This window comes from Idiotropiscis lumnitzeri, chromosome 14 (assembly GCF_059441095.1).
Source record: "Idiotropiscis lumnitzeri isolate Australia: NSW breed Sydney's pygmy pipehorse chromosome 14, RoL_Ilum_1.0, whole genome shotgun sequence".
NCBI classification, from domain to species: domain Eukaryota; kingdom Metazoa; phylum Chordata; class Actinopteri; order Syngnathiformes; family Syngnathidae; genus Idiotropiscis; species Idiotropiscis lumnitzeri.
This window is the reverse complement of record NC_142404.1, coordinates 8472139-8493345: the sequence shown is the minus strand read 5'-3', so window position 1 is coordinate 8493345 and position 21207 is coordinate 8472139. Positions and strand designations below refer to the sequence as shown.

General features: G+C 40.0%; 1 protein-coding gene and 1 long non-coding RNA gene across 4 annotated transcripts in view; one reads left to right on the top strand and one right to left on the bottom strand.

Annotated features, from left to right (window-relative positions):
* il1rapl1a (interleukin 1 receptor accessory protein-like 1a) overlaps positions 1-21207 on the bottom strand; it is a 211702-nt gene that overhangs the window by 140745 nt on the left and 49750 nt on the right. The window lies entirely within an intron of this gene.
* Positions 19998-21207, top strand: part of LOC148323310 (uncharacterized) — a 4543-nt gene continuing 3333 nt past the window's right edge. The window contains exon 1 of the long non-coding RNA XR_015846439.1: positions 19998-20090. This is a non-coding gene — a long non-coding RNA (uncharacterized LOC148323310). The remainder of the gene's footprint in view (positions 20091-21207) is intronic.

Genomic DNA, 21207 nt, shown 5'->3' with positions numbered 1-21207 from the left:
TTATGTCATACATTTTTGGAACAAATGTGATGTAACGACTAAACAAGTGATTATTATCATATACTGTCTTATGGCTGTACGCCATCATATATATTACCATTTAAATATTGCCCTTTTCAAAGAAGGGTCTTAAAAGGATTAGCAGTATGAGATGGACAAGAAATATAGCGATGCTTCCATACCCATTGAGCTGCCAATGGTCGATCCCTATTTAATTAGCACAGTTTTTTTTTTGTTTGTTTTTTAATTACGCAAAGCAAAGGGACGCAAGTGATCTGCAGCAGTAATTAGCTCAATGCTCCAACTCTCATGAGCACCGTCTTTGTTGCAATACGTTCATTCCTAATACAGTATTTCCCTGGCAAAGGGTAAATCATTGAGAACCCTTGATACAGACTCATCATGGTAGATGGCGTACAAATTGAAAGACTCAGAATAAAGATACATTATACAAGAGGACGACGCTTGGCCATGTTTTTCCCAAGAATTTTTTTCATGGACTTCATGTTGATCTCTCTCTCTCTCTCTCTCTCTCTCTCTCTCTCCCCCCCTCTCCCCCTCTCCCCCTCCCTCTCTCGCTCTCTCTCATAAATAAATCTAAAATCATAAACTGTCAACATGTGAAAACTCAAAACAATGTGGGCAGTCGTTAACAGCTTTTATTTGTTGTTTAAAAACAATTTTCATCAATGAGAAACATTAGGAATAATCCAGGCATTGATTAACACTATTGGTATTTTGTAAGTAAAAAAATGCCGAAGTTAGAGAGCACGGCTCTCAAATTCACCTCATGAGGGTCGCATGAGACTGAGTCTGGCATATCTGGGCCGCAAGAATTCCCCCCCCCAAAAAAAGGGATTCAAGTATTCCAAAAGAGTACAACTCAGCCAATGTTCTCGATCTTTATTAATAAAAGTTCAGAACATTAACGGTTCTTCACATTGTGAACAAGATTGGTGACCCGCTCCTCTCTCTCATCTCCCTGAATACTTTGCATACTACTCAGCATGTCGAGTTGAGTAATGATGTCTGATTTCTTGCGCACCACTACTTTCTCTGAGCATTCAAGACATGTCGTGCTCCCAAGCTCAAAAATAATCTTGAAAGTGACTTTTCTCATCGGCAACCGTTATCTGCAGTCATGACTGGGACTGGTGACAGGATATCTTTTCCTTCCACTTGGTGCCACTTTAGAATTACGTTTTGCCGAAACCTGTCGCGAGTCTGAGCTATGGTAGAGTTTAAAAAAAATACACACGCACACACACAAAAACGCACAGGGGAAAAAAAGTTAAAAAAAAGTGGGGGCCTATGAACAATCTTTGATATAAGGGGCCTCAAAATATCATCTTGCGGGCCACAAACAGAACAGACTGGTTTGCAGGAGGCCATGACCAGAGAAACACCACCCACTTGCCTTTGCGTCAAAAGCAAGTGTCGACGTCAATCACAGTAATTATCTGCTACAATAGCTGTGTGAAGAAGAAATACAGACATGACATTGTCCCACTTCTGAGTACTACTGTTACACCTCCATTGCACCAATTTGCTGGGACGGCATTGTGAAAGAGCTTTTACGCATAAATAGAAAATTGTAATTGACGGCAAGTAGTACAGTAGTTCTTGCCTCACGTGAATCATTTTTAACAACTTGAAAAAGGACTGCCTACCTCTAAAAAGGTTTTTCCTGTCCTCGCATTTTTATCAAAGGCATTTTCTGTCATGTTTGTAAGTGTCACTGTACATTATGAAGAAACTCACAAACACATTTTCTCCTAAAATCGTTCTGCCCAAGCGGACACAAGTATGTGTAAATGTAAACATGAAAGAAAAGCAGGCTGGCCCTCCGGGTGGGGAATTCAAATAAAAAATAAGAAAAAAAAGAATATAGATGGAACAATAAATACGCAGGTAGTGATTTGCACTCATGGCTAGAAGGAATTCAGGAGTTTAAATTACTATCTCAACACATAGCATGCGTTTGTTTATATGTTCATATAAAATATGTCATATTTTGGAGAGCGATCAAATCACAATTAATTACGATTAATTACTTTTTTTTCATGGACCATTAAAAGTGCAAAGTCCATCTGAGCCATTTAAGAGGGAAAGTAAAGCTTGCAGCAGATTTGGTTCCCATGGGAACCATAGGCGGTGGTCTCGTTTCAGGGGTCACCAGTGATGGGTTCTCTTCAAGACAGATGATGTTGGAGAGGTGGTGTCAGCATGGGGTCGGCCTACCTTTACCAACCTCTTCAAAACCATTCACTTTTGTGAGCGCATATTGGATAGAACCAAGCTGATGCTCACTCGTAGAGTGATTCCTATTTGCACAAGGGCTACCTGTAAAAGGTGTGAAATTTTGGTCTTGGTATCAAGAAATTTGATCCACCATGAGACTAAGCCTGCAGTGGAATGGAGACTGTGGACTACAATGCTACAGCATGATACCATGATAACATACACACACAAACAACAACAATGTCGTTTTATTTTCTCAGCATGTGGCAAAAGCTTTTATCCATCAAGAGAATAAGGCTAGAAAAAAGCTGGACCACTGCTCTAAAATAGAGACTGTGGAGATTAATACAGCTGCATCCAGAACTAAGGCAGAAAAAAAAGGTAACGTTAGCCCCAAGCACTAGCCATTAGCCAGATTTACCGTGACTGGCTGCCCCTATTGCCATTTGCTAGAAAAGTAAAGTTTGTTGTGGATTTTGCCTTAATTAACTTTTAGCTTAAATGACACAATTAAGTCGACACATTTTATAAAACAGAAGACTAACAGGAGCCAGTAAATGTGCTACATGGAGAGCTACTTGGAGGCTGTAATCTATCAGCATCTACAGCTAAAACAACAGGATAAAGTTAGCCGTTATCAATAGCCTCTGGCTCGACTAGCTCCATACAATGTTATCAAAAAAAAAAAAAAAGGAAACGGAAGACTGCATCGTAGTGAAGACTGTGGAGTACGATAGTGCAGAAATCTGATTACACTTGTCTATACAAGCAATTAAAGCCAGCATTAGGACTGACGTCACACTCATATTTTTTATCCTCCGTCCATCCAAAGCACCATCAGAAAAAAAGAAAAAAAAAACATGGCTGCCGGAATACTATATCATCCCGCGGCCATGTCTCCATAAAAACACATAACACTCCGGGAAGTCGCAGAGCTTTCCGCCCTGGAGCTCATCCATCATCTGGCATATCCATATCCACACACTGGCCGTCATCATGAAACAATCCTCTCCTCTCTGTGCACCCTCTGGCTGCCCTCCTCGCTATTTCAGACGGGAGGGGGGGGCGGCAGGAGTGAGTGGAGGGTATTGGCTCTCGACACCACGGTCGCCGTGACTTCGTTGAAACAAGAGGAGAGCGGTGGAACTGCCGTACAAAGGCGTTCAAGGACAAATGTAGATGAATGAGGAAAAGTAAAAAGTAGTGGTGGGAGGGGGGGGGGAAAGCCTTGGGACACTCGCTAGCTTGTTTGGAAGGAGCTTAAAAACTCACAGGTAGAAATTGGAATTTAGTTTAGGTCTGAAAACAGAGATAAGACCGTGAGTTGCTGTCAAAAGATTCTGCCAAAAAGTGAAAGTCTCTCTGCTTTGAACACAATGAGCTTTCGGAGAGGCAAACATGGCAGCTGCAGCCTCATGTTAATTAAATGGGCGAGTTCCAATTGAAATTTGATTTAAGAATCCATTGGCTAAATGTGAGCATCGGTGTGCTCATTCGTTCACAATGTCAACAAAACAGAAATTAAAAATATTTGAAAATAAAATATATTCTGTTAATATTTTTTTTTTTTATATATGAAGGGAAAAAAAATCCATTATCCATCCATAATCCAAACCGCGTACCCTCACGAGGGTCGCAGGCATGCTGGAGCCTATCCCAGGTGTAGGCGAGCAGACCTTGAATTGGTTGCCAGCTAATTGCAGGACTAATAACGAAGAATCATAAAAATGTGTGAAAAATAAACTGTAAAAAATATATATATAATAAATAGTGTTTGCAAGCATGTTTTTATTATATTGAAATGTATGTCAATGTATTTGGAGTGTAATAAAATATATAATAATAATAATAGTAATAATAATAATAAAATAATAATAATAGGGGAAAAGAATAAAATTAAAATAAGAATATAAACATTGTTGAACTTGTAAAATAAGAGGCAGATATGCTTGACAGTTAAAATATATAAAATAAAAAAATGACAAAAATAGAGTTTAATAAATTAGTCAAGATATTTTATGTAAATATGAACTGCATCAAACTTTCATTTAAAAAAACTATATGTAAAAAAATATTCTATATTGCAGTTCAAGTATAGGAGAAATTTTGTGTTACAAATATTTATGTAAGCATTTGTCTGTTGGCTTTTTTTTTTTAAATGGCATTTTTATTAGTTTCATTTTGCATTCCAAAGCACAATCAAGAGACATAAATAAGAATAAAAAAAAATATATAAACTGATTTACAGTAGACAATTTCATCAAACCCGACAACCACAGGTAGACCAGAATGTCAAACAGAAAATAAATCACACAGTGAATAAACAAGTTCTCATATTTGTTTTTAGAATTTCCTGGCAGCCCTTAGGTTGCCTATCCCTGCAGAAGATTCTATTGCACTGGTGTACCAAATAAATTGACCAACCGAGAGTATCCTGTCATCTTTCTCCTGAAGCAATTCAACTTTGTTTTGCCTTGTTATACACACAGTGCAGTAACCCTTCTTCCCTCACCAACTCTCTCTTTTTTTTTTGTCCACTCTGCACTTTCGTCCCATTTCCTCAACTCAGCATCCAATAATCTTAGAGTAGCTTCTCTACAGCTTTCTACCTGCTTGCTTCCTAACATTTTTCTCACACTCGCACACACACAGTACCTTCCTTGCCACATGCCCTCAAGGAGCATAATCCCTGTCATATTGTCACATTACAGGAGTTCAGATGCTAATTGGAGCTAATCCAGCTGCTGGCAAGCCTGGACTGCTGCCCGAAACCTGCCCGTTCGCTATAACAGCTGTGCCTTGCTCCGGCCGTCATGCCAACGGGGCACCCCAGGGGAGACCTCTGAGCTGCTGGTGGTGATGTTAAAGTAGATATGTGAGAAGTAGAAGGAGGGAGATAATGCGGGTAACACAGTTAGCAAAGAAAAAGGTGCCTAAAAAGAATTCCAGCAATTTGGAATCCCAACCAACTTTACTTGCCTTACACATCACACATGAGTGATGTCTTATCGATACAAATCATAAGCCCACTGGATCAAACTGAATTCTTCCACTTCCAAATTTAACCTCACATATACATGTACACACACACGCACACCCCCACACACACACATACATACATTTTATTTTAACATTAATGGTTCAATAACCTCTTCTATTGTTGAGAGTGATGGAGTTAAGTGGATGTCAACAGGCGGGCAAGGAACAGGATGAACTGTATTTAAACCAACACAAACCGTCAAGCAAAGGCTTGAAATCGTAAGCCTTGCGGACAGCCAAGAAGCAGCAAAAAAAAAAAAAAAAAAAAAAAAGGGATGAAAGGATGAAGCAAAGTCAATTACGTTCCTGACTGGCCCCTTCAAAATAAAAACTGCCCCCTCCTCCCTTACTCAAAGAAGAAATGGAGAATGTACTTAAGCTCCAGGGCTTTCCGTGTCTTATTGTTCCAATGGAGCTTTGCCGACAATTCAAGCATGAAACATTCAATAGGCATTAAAAAGAACCTTGCAGTTTCGATAAAACATCCACTTAAAAACACAAGCTGCATGGTGGAATGGAGTCAAGATATGAGGGCTCTTCCAACAAAGTGCAAGCACACGATCCAATCCATGTTCTTAGAGAGACGCAACATTTTCTGCTTTTTTTGCAATTTGATTAAAGTGAAATTTGAGCGACGACTCCCACAACGATGCTCACAATTGTGATAACGCTACGATAAATTGTATAAGATAAATATCAACTTTAGCTAATTTTATGCAACAACATAGCATTATTTATCATATTACTTTATGATCAATTGTGAGGCGGCCAGTCGAGATCCAGGAGGTACTCTGCTTCTTTCCCAAAGTAGGTAAGGAAAGGCTTCAGATTCCAGACTTTTCTTACTGTCCGCTTGGACGGAATTTGTCTTGTAAAGTTGCGATATCAGGCCAAATATGAGCATTTTTCGGCCACTTCCGATCAAAGTAGGCAAAGGCCCCAGTCTATGATGCCTCTAAAAGAGCACTCTGACAGATTAGAACAAAACTAATGATAATTGCATACAGGAGACTCCATTTCCATTTCCATTTTTGAATTTTGTTATTTAACTGTACTTATTTTGACGATGAATCAAGGTATGTAAAGTGCAGCGGAAAAGCAGTATGAAAAGCTCAGTTTCTGGCGAGCCAACTAGCTTAAGCCTGATCTTAATGAGGTGACACATGCAACACACACAATATCTACAGCACATTGCATCTTTTCACCACGGAGCAATAAATCACAGTCAACTAGTGTGAAGCACAAAAGCCTTTGCGGCCCCAAACAGGTCCCCCCCCCCCCGAAAAAAAAGCTTCCTTTCCATGATGGCTGCATGTAGAAAGTGCAAAGTCGCTTTTCCAAAGAGCGTAACAAAAAGCTGACCAAAATAGAAACACTGGCAAAAGTGCTTTTCGTGGCACTGATGCTGATGTGATTTTTTGGATGAAACAGGGGGAGTGGAATGTAATATGGACAAAACAAAGCGTGGGTATTGCAGATTGATTTATTTTCCAATTTTGTCGCGACAATTTACCAATGATAACATCATGCTAGCCTAAAAACTCAGTAAGTGGCACTCAACCATAAATAGATTCACAAATGCCAAAAGATGCTCCAAGATGGTGGCAGAGCACAACTGTTGAGGTAAAGAAGTTCCTCAACGACTTCAACATCGTTCCTCGCTGCCACGATTTCATATTCTTCCCTGAGCAATTACAGAAAGATTATTTCAATCATATGATCTTGGCAATGTTTAAGACAGAAACAACATTTTTGTGCTTAGGCTGATCGTCAGGAGAGAAACCGTATTAATATCTTAAAGTTGGCATACCAAAACTGTATTATGAGTCATAACTATTTTTTATATGACAATACCCAATCAATATTGTGTCCCATTTCCTACCAATGGCAAGGACAACAACAACGTTTAATGTTGTCAACTCGCTACTGTACGCTGGAAATAAATGACTCGGTTCAAATGACAGATTTTCTTGTATAATTCCAGAAATTATCTGAGGGCTCATGATGTTATTTTACAAGAAAAATGTGTAATTTGAAAGAGGTCGAGTAGTGTGGATAGCACAAAGAGACAGTGCCTGTTAGCGTCAATGTGGTGATTTAATGCAATTTCAGCAAATTATTATTTCATTATGAAACTTGTTTATTTTCATTACATTACAGGTTTTATTTTTGGTTTTACTTGTCTTATTTCTTCATTCTCAGTTGTCCTCACAATAATGTAATAAAGGTATCGTATTTTAGAAGAATATTTGAAAATGGTTGAATCTGTGTCTTTTTTCTTTTTGGTCGGACTTACAATTTAAGATCCAATGCTGCCGTATTGATTTTATGAGAGAAAAGAAGAAAAAGAAACATATGCTGTGATCCAGTTCATAACGGGAGTTACATTCATGTGGAAAATTCTATATGCCATCATTTTATTTTATTTTTTTTATTATTTACTGTACAATATTTGTGCTCAGTGACGGACAGGTGACCAATCCGGGGTGTTTGTCGCCGCTTGTTCAAAGTCAGTTAGAATCGGTTCCAGTTCCCTCGCAACCCTAATGAGGACAAGCTCTTTGGAAAATGGATGGCTGGATATTACAAATCTACTTTCTTGCGACATTGCAGACGTCTTTCAAAATATGACGTTATTCCAGAAACGTGTTTGGTCTGGTGATTCTTCAAACTTTTTTTTTTTTTTTTTTTCTGAATGGGACCATTCATTGAGATGGAATCAGCATTACCGACAACATTAATTTAATTGGTGCGTTTTTGCTGCGACCGAAAAACAGAGCCGTAATGCGATTGAGGCATCGTTTTCAGACATCTCTTATCAAATCAGGAAACGAGACAGACTCAGCTATCGATAGACCCCGATTGGACCAGAGAGAGGACACACTCGCTGCGTGTTTATAGTCGGCCGCTCAAACACGGTGACGTTTGGTGAGTGAATGGAGCGACTGTGTACTCGGTGCTGATCGCCGCCGTGTCTGTGTGTTCAAACCGTTTACTTTTCATCACCCTGGGAGGTGAGAACGCAAGCATGCATTGTGCTTCTTGACATCATTTACTCCCATGACTTGGACATATGTAACAAAGTCATTTCCAGCGATGTACGGTGGACATAAATTGTGCTGTTCATACATTCAATTTGAAAGATGAATGATCATTGACAAAGAGCTACGGGTGGGTAACTCACAATATTTTTGTAATACGGTAGCTCCATGTTACATCACAAACACACCATACTTAAAAAAAATCAAAGCCTTTTTATGAAAACGTGAAATTTTCAGCAGTTAAATCCATATGTGACTATAAGCAGGATGTCGGCCATATTTGATTGGTTTCGAGGTCATTTTCGTTCTGTCTTGAACAAAATCCTCCTTTTTCCGTTGCCTTTTTTTTTTTTTTTTACTGTTTATTTCGGAGCCTCCTGCGGTCTTTGATGACCCCCGTTTGACTGTCTGTTGAGCTTTCATCACATTTTATTTTATCAAGAGGGGAAAAAAAAGAATAGGGTATGATCCGATATTACAAGATACATCCATAATTCATCCAACCCCCACCGAGAGCCATTGAAAATTTTTTCGCGAAATAAGGCGAACATCACAAGATGGGAAAAACATTTTGAATGTCTCCTTTGGAACCCAATTTTGAAAGCCCTCAAGGGTAACAACAGCACCCAACAAGACAGTGACACATTTTGAAGCTTTTTAAAATTCGACTGGAAAAAAAAAATTGGATAGACAGCGGAAGGAGAAAAAAAGGATCGTAGAGCTTTAGTTCTTTCATGTGATGGTCAGGGCTTTTAACAGAAACAAAAAGTGAGACGGACTGTGGGGTCAAGGGGTATGGGGGGTGAGAGATCACGGGTGAGAATTTGCACCGAGGCAGTTGGAAGAAAAGAAATGTTTGTGACGGATCTTCTATGGAAAAGAGGGAGCCTCTGAGGCAAATCTGTCATTAGCATTCAAAAAGGAGCCACTGGGACTTTGAGGACACAAAGAAAGCAACGTTCACACAACAACAACAACATTAGCCTAATCCTCATTTGTGACAACGTACGGTAAGCACAATATCGAAGGCTTTCTCAATGGAGCATTCAGAACACACGGATACTCACAGTGGACCACATGTATCTTTATGCAAGTAGCCTGGACGGTATACTGCTAGGTGCGCATTGCACGAGTGTGTCGCCGCCATCGTTTTGACTGGAGCACATACAGCAGATAGGTTACAGCAGTCAGCCAATCAGGTACAACCAGGAAGTATCTATACAGTCTGCATCGAGCTTTCGAATCAGAATCCGAATGTCCTTTACAGGTTCTTGTTAACGACTCTCAGAATAGAACTTTATGATTATTGTGAAGGTATAATTGTTTTACTTAATCGTGACTTACATTTCAAAATGTTGTTATGCTGTAAGTGGTAAATTGTAATTTGAAGGGAATAAAGTTTTACAAAAATAGCGGTCAACAATATTTAATTGAATGAAGCCGGCATTTTATGCAAGTTCTGCATTTCCAAGAAAAGAGTCAAGCATTTGCAGGAAAATATTGCAACAGAATTAGGATATATTTCTGATTTCTGAGTGTGAATACAAATACAAGAATAACATTGTGGCAGCTCAAGAAGAAAAATGTAGCTTTGCAAGAACAATGTTGGAATGTTTTAAGAGAATAGAGTCAGTAGATTTTACAAAGAGGAGAAGAAGTGCATATCTCGCGTTTGTAGAGATACATCTCTTGTTTTCAGAAAACGGTGTCCCTCTGGACTCAATGCTCAGTCTCTTTCTGTTTATCATCTTCATGTTATAACACATGCTCGATTCCAATATTACGTGACTTGGACTTTTTCTTTATATTCCATGTTTGTTTTATTATTTTTTTCAATTGACCCCTTGTTTTTGCCTCTTGGTATATTTCCTCTCCCTATACAATTTTGTATCATTAAGGTGATAAACAGTTTGAAACGTGGTGTACGGTACTTAGGTATTCATTTTTTATTTTGAGTTGTAGACCGACATCAAAAGTCTTCCATTGAGCAAAACGCCATTACTATCATCTTTTGTTACCTGAAAAGGATAGGATTTTTTTTTTCGATGTACACTATATTGCGCCGTGTATCAATGTGACCTGAAAATGAGCCTGGGGCTTTAATATGGCTGTGGCGCACACCTGAGTGAGCATGATGGAGTCTTGTAACGTAGTGGTCAGGAAAGCGTTCTGCAAAACCGCCGGAGCGATCAGTCGGCACAAGTGGGACTTCCTCGCACTGCCTGCTGGCCTTCGTTCCGTCGTTTGTTCCACCAGGCTAAATGAAGAAGTCGACTCTTAAGTCCACTGCTAGCACAGTTCCCAAAAGTGAGGACTGGCGGTAAAAAGTGTGAAAGCGTCAGATACTCTGCTGAGGATACCAGGAGAGCAACAACACGTGCCTTATTATGCACTCACAAACACACACTCACAAATAAGTCCATTGTATGGTAAACACAATGAGGTGTATTGCTATAATGAGGGAACCTGAAGCAATATTGATCACATGCTTTGCTTCAAGAGGACCTCTTTCAGGCCCCTGGAGCCCACTTTATACACATATTTGTATAACAAAAGAAAGAGAGACCGAAAGAGCCACGGAAAGCAGCCTCGGCTACCGCGCTACTTTTGCAACCACATCCATTTTATAGCACACCGAAAAGGGGAAAAAAATGAAAAATAGCAGGAATAAAGATAAATATATTTTTTTTTTGGGGGGGGGGGTCTGAAAAACTCAGTAGTATGTATTAATGAGAAAGAAGTAACGCAACTGAAATAAAATGGTACTACCATTTTTTTAAATAATTGGCTGAATATTTGCAATGTTAGCAATTGTGTCAGTAAGTCCTAAAATTACAGTAATGCATTTGTATTGCGTGAAAAAAAAAATCCTTCACTATATTACGTTTGCATCATTGTATTATGAAAAGAGATGTGTAAGGCTATGGCATTAATTTTTCAACAAAGTCAGAATATTCTGAGAAAAAAGTAATAATTGAACTTAAGTGGAAATATAATTAAAAAAAGTCCTATGCAATTACTTAATGTTATAAGTGAAAGGATAAATTACAAAAAATATTTTTATGATGAGAAAGCCCCAATATTATGAGGCCTTTTTTTTAAATTTAATTATGGCTTACTGTTTGATGAAAAAACATTTTGAATGGATAGTGGTGATTTACATAAGTACATTATAAGAATAAATTTGGAATATTATGAGGGGAAAAAGAGTTATGACATGAGAAAAACCTATGAAAATTATTTTTTTTCTGACTTTTTTCTTCACCATTTTAGTTTCTGGTGATTTCAAGGTGGCTCTTCGCAATTGTCCAAGATTTTTTGCGTTGACTTTTGTCGCCATATTCCTACTCGCTTCCTCTTGTGTTTCCACGTATCAAACTCCTTATTTATGTAAATCCACTCACTGCTGGAATGAAGCTTGTCTAATATCCCGAACACTGCTGCAATTCTTCTTGCCGAGGGAAGAATAATTAGAATGTAAATAGTGTTAAGCCGGGGGAAGGCTTAAAAACAGCCTCCTTAATGACAGAGTAGCTGGGACGACAGGAAATCCAGTTTACGGCTTCATAAGCGGCCGTAGAGACGTCGCCGCTGTGGCGATCGCAGCGTACGGCAAGCCAATCAAGCGCCAGGTTGGGGGTGGGGAGTTTAGAGAGATACATTATTGGGAATGAGTGCCTTAAAATAAAGCCTGAAAAGGTTTTATTCAAGCTACACGGCGAGCGACTGCTACATTCATTTCATCTTGTTTGCCATTTTGAGCCAAAACCTGCCAAATGGAGCTTTTTTTCAACGCATCGCCTTTTGGAGAAAGGACATCATTGTTACTTGGACTACCTTGAGCGCTAACGACACTTTTATTTTTTTACGAATGTACTGATGAACGAGAGGGTTAGAGAAAGGGCGGTGCGGAGTTACATAAGAGAGGATCTGGGAGGGCTTCCCTTGAGCTTTGGATTCAAAGCGAGTGGAGAATGCATGGTAAAAAAAAAAGGCAAGGAAGGTCACCTCCAGCAAGGAAGGCTTGAAAACATGGGAATAATTAGTGAAAAATGAAGGAAAACTATGAGCAGGAAGTCTGAATTTTGCAAGAAAAAAAGTGAAAATGGAGAGGTACCTACTAAAAACATATTTAGTGAGACAAAAGTCATTACAAAGTTGGAATATACAGTCAACATGTCACAGGCATGGTGATGGAATTTTGTGATTTTGCCAAAAGAAAGTTGCAGTAAAAAATAAATTTAAAATATTATTAGCACACTGAAAGTCTGAATACAATGAGAAAAAAAATTAAGGTTGCGTTCAGGATCGAGTTGGAATTTTGTAATTTTGCAGTTGTGATTTTATTGGGAAAACGATGAAAATCAGCAAAGCTATCCCAAAAAAATGTTATGATACCATTATGTGGTAATGTCAACAAAGTAAAACTGTAAAGAATCAAATCGTCATGGTACAAGTAAAAAAAAAAAAAAAAAAAGAAAGAAAGAAAGAGAAAGTGATCATGTGAGAAAAAAGTGTGACTATTACAAAAAAATAACGCGGTCATTTTCTGATGATAAAAATGTAATTTATGATAATATAATCTCGTCGAATAAAGCCGTATGTTAGAAGAATAAAGTCATTTGGCGAGTCGAAAGTCCTAATAGTGTGTGAACAATGATCTATTCGAAGCGGTGATTAAGAATGAAGCCAACGATAAGCGTTGCTCAAGCGCGGGCGCACCGAGCGCTCTTCGTGTCCTTTCCCTTTTGTGTTCGCTCAACCTTGGGATAACTCCGCATTAGCACATCAGGCTGTTAAGTCAATCCCAGAGCTGCTCAGCCAAACAGCGCGTTGGCTTGATCTTTGATTGTAAAAACCCTGCCAGGCTGGCGAGTTAATCCCAGAGCAGAGCGGCCCAATCAACTTGTCAGGCCCGACATGGCCGTCAAGAACGCATTTAGATCAAACACGAGGCAATGAGGAGGCCTAATCCTCCGTGGACCCACCTAGCCAATCAAGTCCCCCGGCAGCCGGCGTCGTTTGAATGACGACGTATGAAATCGATACACAGTTGCTGGCTTCTTTGGATGACGCGTTATAGTCGTCTTTTTTCTTTTCTCCATTTGTTTTTTTTTTTCCAAATCGACGATACACCAGCAATGTGCGGGAAGGAAAGGTTATTGTGCAGTCACCGAATCCACCCACATGTGCAAAGGCACACAGAAAAATGAACCCTGGCGTGACAGGCAGCAGCCATGAAGGACGAAGGAGGCGGCACCGTGGCAACCGGGAGTTGAGCATGCGCACGCGAGAAGAAAAAAAAGAAATGATTACAAAAGAAAAGCGAAAAAGAAAAGAAGGGGGCGGGCGCTGTGGAGAAGTAGCTGTTCTAGTGATAACGGGAGGAGATACAGTTGTCACGGTGATGAGGCCGCAATTGATGTGGTGCATAATTCGCTCCCTACCTTTTCATACACACACACACACACACACACAAAACAAATAATACACACAGAAGTAGACACACTACTGTAATATGAAGCCTCTCATCCGTACATCAAGATTCCTCCCCCGCATTCTCCGAGACTTTTTGCAAAGAGAAAGCGAAAGTTGGAAAAGCGTAATGCACAGCCATGGTTCATGTTAGGTCGCAGTTCGACTAAGCGTTCACCATCAACTATGCGATGCTGAGAATCATACTTGTCAACTGGAGTTCTGCAAATATTCGCTGGGGGCATTTATTTACTCAAATGCAGACGGGGAAGTCATGTACTGTATAACAAGAGAGAGGACATTTTTTTTTTTTTTAGGAGGGCTTTTTGGCATACGGTGAAAACATTTTCAGCATTCCATTTTTTGACATTTTCCGGGATTTTGGGGGGAACCTATCCTATCCTTATTTGTAGAAACAAAATCAACTCTCAAATATGCCTCTCCATTGATATATTTTCACTTTAATGGCAACATTTTCAACACACTAGTATGACAGTGTTGGGGCCAACGTGTGCATATCACTGTTGGGACGTTGTAACGCATTACAAAAGTAATGTACAGTAATATATTACATTTAGGCAGTAACAAAGTTAGTTGGAGTTACTGTCAAAATGTTTCTAGCATAAACACGTTATAACTTGAGTACCAAATACATATTTAATCAGATAAGTTATAGAGGAGAGCATTTAATCAATCCATTTACTTTATAATAAACCAATCAGAGGTTCTCGACTCATTGAGGATGTAACAAAGCAAAATTGACTGGATTGCCCGTTGAGTTTCTTTGCTGTGATACATTTGATTTTAGGTGAAGGCAAACAGTTTTTGTTTGTGACACCAACCTCTGTCATAGAGTAAACTGCAAAATGTGGACCCGAAATACACGCAGTAGCCAACCTAAGGAAAAAGCAGCAAAGAAATAAGTCATTGTTCCTTTTTGTGTGATTTTAATCAACTTTGAGCCACCAATTGCAGGATGTAAAACAGTGCTAATTGTGATTGGCTGTTAGCAATCAAAATGCCAATCGTCTGCCAATCTATCTATCCATTTATGGCATACAAATTATATGTCATTTATCACAATTATTTCCATCCATACATCCAATATCTGAGCCGCTTTGCCTCACAAGTTTCGTAGGCCTGCCGGAGTCTATCCCATCCGTCTTCGAGCAGTAGGCACGGCACACCCTGCACTGGTTACCAGCCAATCACAGGGCACACAAAGACGAACAACCACTCACGCTCACATTTAGGGACATTTTTGTGAGAGTTTAGGGATATTTTTGCATTATTTCTCCGATCCAATTTCATATTATTTGATTTTTGAGGGTTCACTGTATTTCCGTTGTTGTATAAAGAATCATGTACCGAAGTTGTATCACCGGGGTCATTCCATTAAGAGCAAGCACAAGCAAAGATAGCGGTTGCTAGGCAGCACGGCAACCAATGACAAAGTGTCCATCTAATCCTCCGTGCTGTTGCCTTGACTTCTGAAGCATATTCAAAGTATATAAATAATTCTGCGTTTGATGAGAGTTGACGCTATTTAATGGGCACAAGTGTTGATCTGATGAGCTGAAGATGCAACATTTCTACACATTTTGGGAGCGGGAAACAAGTGGGTTATATATAAGTTGCAATAATTACGCAGAAAATAGGTGTTAAGAGATTCAAGTTGGGGAAATGTAACTTTGGGATAGTTTAAAAATGATTGTATTCAAGTTTTGAAATGTTCAGTGGTACCTCGTTTATAGCGATTGTGCCCTCCATTTTTTTTAAATGATTTTTTTCCTCAAATGATAAACTTGGTGTTGCTGTTGGAAAAAAAATCAAATATGTAGGCTATTTCAGAAATATTTTAAATACAAATTGTATGTAAATACCGTGTTTTGACTAATGGGGCATATTCTTTTTTAAGACATTTTTGGGGTTGACTTTTTAAAGAGTTATTTCAAATGTCTCCAAAATTGTATTCTCCAGGATTGCAAACTAAAACCTAAATACAGTTTTCACCTGTTAAAGAAGTATCGGTTAAAAATAAATTAAACCAAAATTAATTTAAATTCCTAAGGAACATCAAATAAATCAGTATTCACAGTAACATCAAGTCTTTTCAGAAAGTAGTTTTCTTTTTGCATATGATTGGCTAAACTTGCCTTCTGGTTTGAGGCTACAGGATGAAATGATCTTAACCCCTCTTAACCCCTAAAATAGGGCAAAATATTTTCTTAATAATATATAATAATATAAAATGCTAATGTTTAGAAGAACATAATCCAAGGATTTTGAGCTAAATTTTTTGCTGAGTAGAAAAAAATAAATGTTACAAGGGCTTGCAGGAATTGAATTCATTTTAAGGATATGAATCATTTTCGAGCGCAAATTCTCACAAATAGTATTCAGCATCATCACGAACAAACAAACACTACACATCTAACACTCCATGACTTAAAGCCGCTTGTCTGCACGTCCATGAAAGCATCTCATGACACTCCCTACGCCGAATACAAACAAGGACATTTTGGCAGGAAAGAAAACTTGTCACTAATTTGACTTAACGCCACACTTTTACCATAGCGGACAGCGAGCTATAGAAAGGGGCGAGCATTCTATAGGACATCAAAAGAACTAAGTCGTCGTGACGGCGTTCAGGCTGCCGTCGCCTGCCGCCCTGGGTCGCTCTCAGGCGCCAGGGTTGCGCAAGCGAGCGTCCCATCCAAGTGCGCCTGTTCTCCAGCGAGGCTGAGACGTCCCACGTCAACATCCGCTTTTCACTCACGGGCATTTTGGCGAGAGCCACATTTTTTTTTTACGGCCTTCAAATGAGGCCGGCTAGCCCCAGCAAGCCTGCGCTCTACTCTGCACCGGTGGCCGTGGACATCTGGATATCTATAAAAGGAATTTCCTCTACATCGAGATATACTATGACAATTTTCAGACTATCGTACGTGCGTGCGTGTCATTGGACCACGGCGGCCACAATAAACAAATGACAGAATAAAGTCATGTTGAATGCCTTCCGATTGGCTCGTGTTTCGTAGTATGTGAATGACAGAAATGTCAACAAGTGGCAGAATTACTTTGAAACTATTCCACTATACGACTTCTGTTAGACCCTCTCGACTATGACCACGGAGCTGCGCAGAACCACGGAGCTGCGCAGAATTGCCTGCCGGTTGTTCAATTGCAAGAATGTAAAGTGATTGACAGAAAAATCAATAACTCAAGCCCAGGTAAGCCTGTTGGGAAAGTTGGCCCTGCGCATGTACACACACACACACACACACACACACACACACACACACACACACCCCCACACACGCGCGCAGGCACACGCTTGCATGTACCTGCACACGCAAATGCACACAGGTCATGTGACAATTAAAAAATTAAAAAATGGCGAGTGGCTCCGTTGCTAATTTAGAATGGACATTCAGATTTTTTATTTATTTATTTATTTTTTCAAAAAAACACAGTACAACAAGATATGACAATGGTCCGAACGATAGCAAGCAAGAAGTCCTCTACTCTACTCCATCCCTTCCTATAAGCACTGATGTCGAGTTGAACACTGACGCAAGCATTCATGCTAGAAGAATTAGCTAAAGCATCTAGGGAGCAAACAGAAAACAACCGGAAGGTAAATCGGTGGCTAACCTGCATTCTGCTGCTCCTTGTGCTCCTTGTCTGCTGCAGTAACCTCTCCAAGCATGAATGTTTTACTTGACTGCTCAGCTTGACGTCAGTGCACTTATTTATTTGTGCATATGTTATGCTGAAGAATAACTTCAGAGTTGAACAAATGCACACAGAACTACACCATTGTTTTTTTATTTGTCTTCTATATTTTAGAATTTTAGGATGAACTGCCACTTGTAAATGACCAAAAAATATTTCTGAGCACATCAAATTGAAGTTGAAGAAGTGTGCCCACCCCCAAAAAACTGTAATGGGCCCAGTGTAATTTCTTTTTGCAGCCGCGTCTAAGTCAAGCTGCCACCGTTTACGTACCGTGTGGTATGACAGTTAAAATCTATTTCTATTTCAGTCCATGCAAACACAGGTGACTCATAAAAACTCGCCGAATTAAAATCTTGACAGATGCATAATTTGGCAGGTTTATTAGACAAAGAAAGCGGGGCAATACCAAAGTCAAAAGCACACACACACACACACACACGCATCCACAAAGCAATAGGTTGTGGATTGATCACATGCAGATGCCGCCTCGCTCCAAGGCGACGGGGGCCGCAGACTGGCTCGCTACAAGAGAGCCATTTAATCTCGGGCCGTCTGCGTGTGATCAATCTCCCGCCTGTGTTACCGCAGCGCCGGCCATTCCTCATCATTTGGAGAGCGAGCTATTGACCGTGCCACGACAACCTTCCGAGTGCATCTTGCGGGGCCAACGTCCTGCACTGTCAAAAATGCCCTTTGTTTCACTGGCGCATCCTCATACATGGAAGCGCAAATGCTGCATGTCAACAGAAGTCTTGAGTGAGCTGCCCTATGGACATCTATGGCTGCGATCCGTTCTCCATCAATGCTGCCTTTGTTGAAATTCCTCCTCAGTGGTCAAATCAGTTACAATGCATCAAACATGTGTCAAGTGTAAAGCTGGGTGTGATCAATCCCTTCCTTCAAGAGCGGCAGCAATCTGATATAAGAGTACTTGTATGTCAATATGTACATTTCATGGTCCAATAAACTCCTAACGCGCTTTTCTCGTTGCTAAAATGACCAATGGCTGTCGTACTTGGCTGAATGGAATGCGTAAGGGGATTAATTGAGACTGAGGGCAGCAAGAAAACGGAGTGCTGCAGCAAAGTGGACACTGTGGAGCCCAATACTCCTTCAAATGAGTTTTGTCATTCTCAGCTGTCTTCACAACTAGTTACCACACAGAGACCAGCTGTGGTTTATGTTCGCTCAATGTTATCTGCGTGGCATGTTTGGAATTCTGGGCAAGCTGTTAACACAACCAGTACTACTCCCAAGTAACGGGGCTCCGATCAATTGGCTACCGATCGTCCGATTTCCATGGAAAAGTACGTAATCTGCGATCAATGGCTTTCTTTGCGATCACAAAAAAAAAACAATCACCTCCTGCTGGCACTTTGCAGAGACCGTGCCGTGTAGTATCAGATTAATGAACCTTTTAGATTAATCAATAATTAATGTAATCATTAGGACAGTGAGCGGCTCTAAAATTGAAAATTGAGCAGCAAATGCTCGTGACTGGTCTCGGTCGTTGTCGCCAAAGGGTGATTGTTATCGAAATCTGCAGCATAAAAGCCTGCTCAGAACTCGTCTACTTCTACGTATCTGCCATAATGTACCCCCTCAAACCTGCTTGGTCAAAACGATCCCAAATTGGGTGAAATGGCTAATCCGGCATTGGGCCCAAAAGGGACAGTGCCAATGATGGGTTATTTGCTGGCTCATTGCAAATTGACCCAGGACATTGACAAAGGGTAAGAACTACCCGTAATGATGAGTTACAGCTCCCAAGAAGTGGGTTACCAGGACATTAGTATACAGTTGCTATGGTTGCAAATAATATATATATTTTTTCAGCCACTCCCCATCGTCAGGCGTTGCCACCAAAAGTCACTCACATGAAATGCAGGTACAATCTCTATATTGGATGCCCTTCTCGATGCAGACCACCCATTTTGTTGTCGTCTATCAGATGATGCTCATGTGACATTCTGAAGAAGGCGAAAGACTGTCGCCCATACACTTAGAATAGTACCTCCCTTTACCAGGTCCAAGAAGCTATTAGGGATTTTCAAGCGAGGTGAGCAAGTGCCATCATGCCTTAAAATTGTCGATATCGAGTAGAATCGGTAGCGTGCCGTGGACATGGAGAATAAGTGCTTAGACTTAAGGAGGCATACTGTCTGTGACAGGCGGGCGAAAAGGTCTCACTACGCTTTATTTATATTTGCCATTTCAGCTATCTGCTCTAGAGGAAACGTATGGGCTAGCAAAAAATTGGGGTTGACCGAGAAATTGCGGCGATATGATTTGAGGGCGCCTTGACAAATGAATTAAACAAGTGACCGCCATCCTACGCTCACTTTCTGCAGCATCAGCCTGAATCAAGCCCCCACCAAGTCCCCCTCCCGATGGGAGGACTTCATCCCCCACACTGCCTTGGGGCCATGTCAGATTTACAGTTATCCATGACAGGCTCTTATCGGGGATTTGGAGCGGAGACTTTGCAGAGTCATCGAGAACATTGGCGGGGATCGTTTTTATCCTTTCCCGGAGAAACAGCGAGAGACCAAGGTTGGAGTAGAAGAGCACACACGCAGTATATTATATATGTATACACACACACACTCCTGACATGGTTGATAAGTCCTGCTGGGAACACTGGATCGCAAAATGCTGTCATATCAGCGCTTGTCAACAAGCTAGCTGACATCAGTGGCTTTTGGGAACGGGGATGTACCAAGAAAAAGAAACTTTTTAATACATTTTTATCCAATCGCATGTGTGACGCCTTCAAAATAGACTTGCTTAATGCATATTGTGCCAAGTCCTCGACATGATCACTCATCTATAAATCCACATCCGGAGGAGGATTCTGCAAAAAAAAGTTTTGGACGAGTAAAAAAATCTTAGCCTGAGCTACATTTGTGGCGTGACAAAAATCCAGTTGGTTTCGCGTGCATCCTTGGGAGGAAAGTGTAAAAAAAATTAACAATACAATTGATCATGAATCAAATATCAAGACAAATGCATTGTACATTCATCAACTTAATTTACACAACAAAACGCTATGAAAAGGTAACGGTGTCACTCACCTTGTATGTCATGCGCCATCAAAAATTGAGCAGTTTTGCTTTATTGTAGTTTTACTGTGTAGGATTTCAAGTGTCCTTACAACGTATGACACATTAGAATTATTTCAAATGTAATCCCTGGTGTAAATAAAGGTTTTCTGAGCGTGGAATGACTTCAAATTGGAGGTTTTTGAATTGCACGAACCATGTGTGGTGCTGTATTTATGCAAGAGATCATGTTTTAAAGACACAGTTGACCTCCAGTCAACCGCTAATGAAAATCCTATGAATTTACCTGCAAGGTTTTTTATTCTCTTTGCACCGTTTCAAGAAGATTGGTTTTCATTATTTTCATCATTCAATTTGTTTCCTGGGGCACAGCGCGGAAATAATTGGGTGTTAAAATGTAATTTCTAGGATGCCTTGTACATAAATCAGAGCCGCCCAAAAATATATTCATGTCAGAAATTCATCAAATTTGCTTCAAAAAGCTTTTTTTCTCCACTTCACACTGGTTATACTAAATCATTGTTATTTAATCATTTTTTGTACTTTCTAGTGCATTTTTATAGTAGAGTGCACAGGAATGAGAAAATTCATTAATTTCCTTGAAAAAA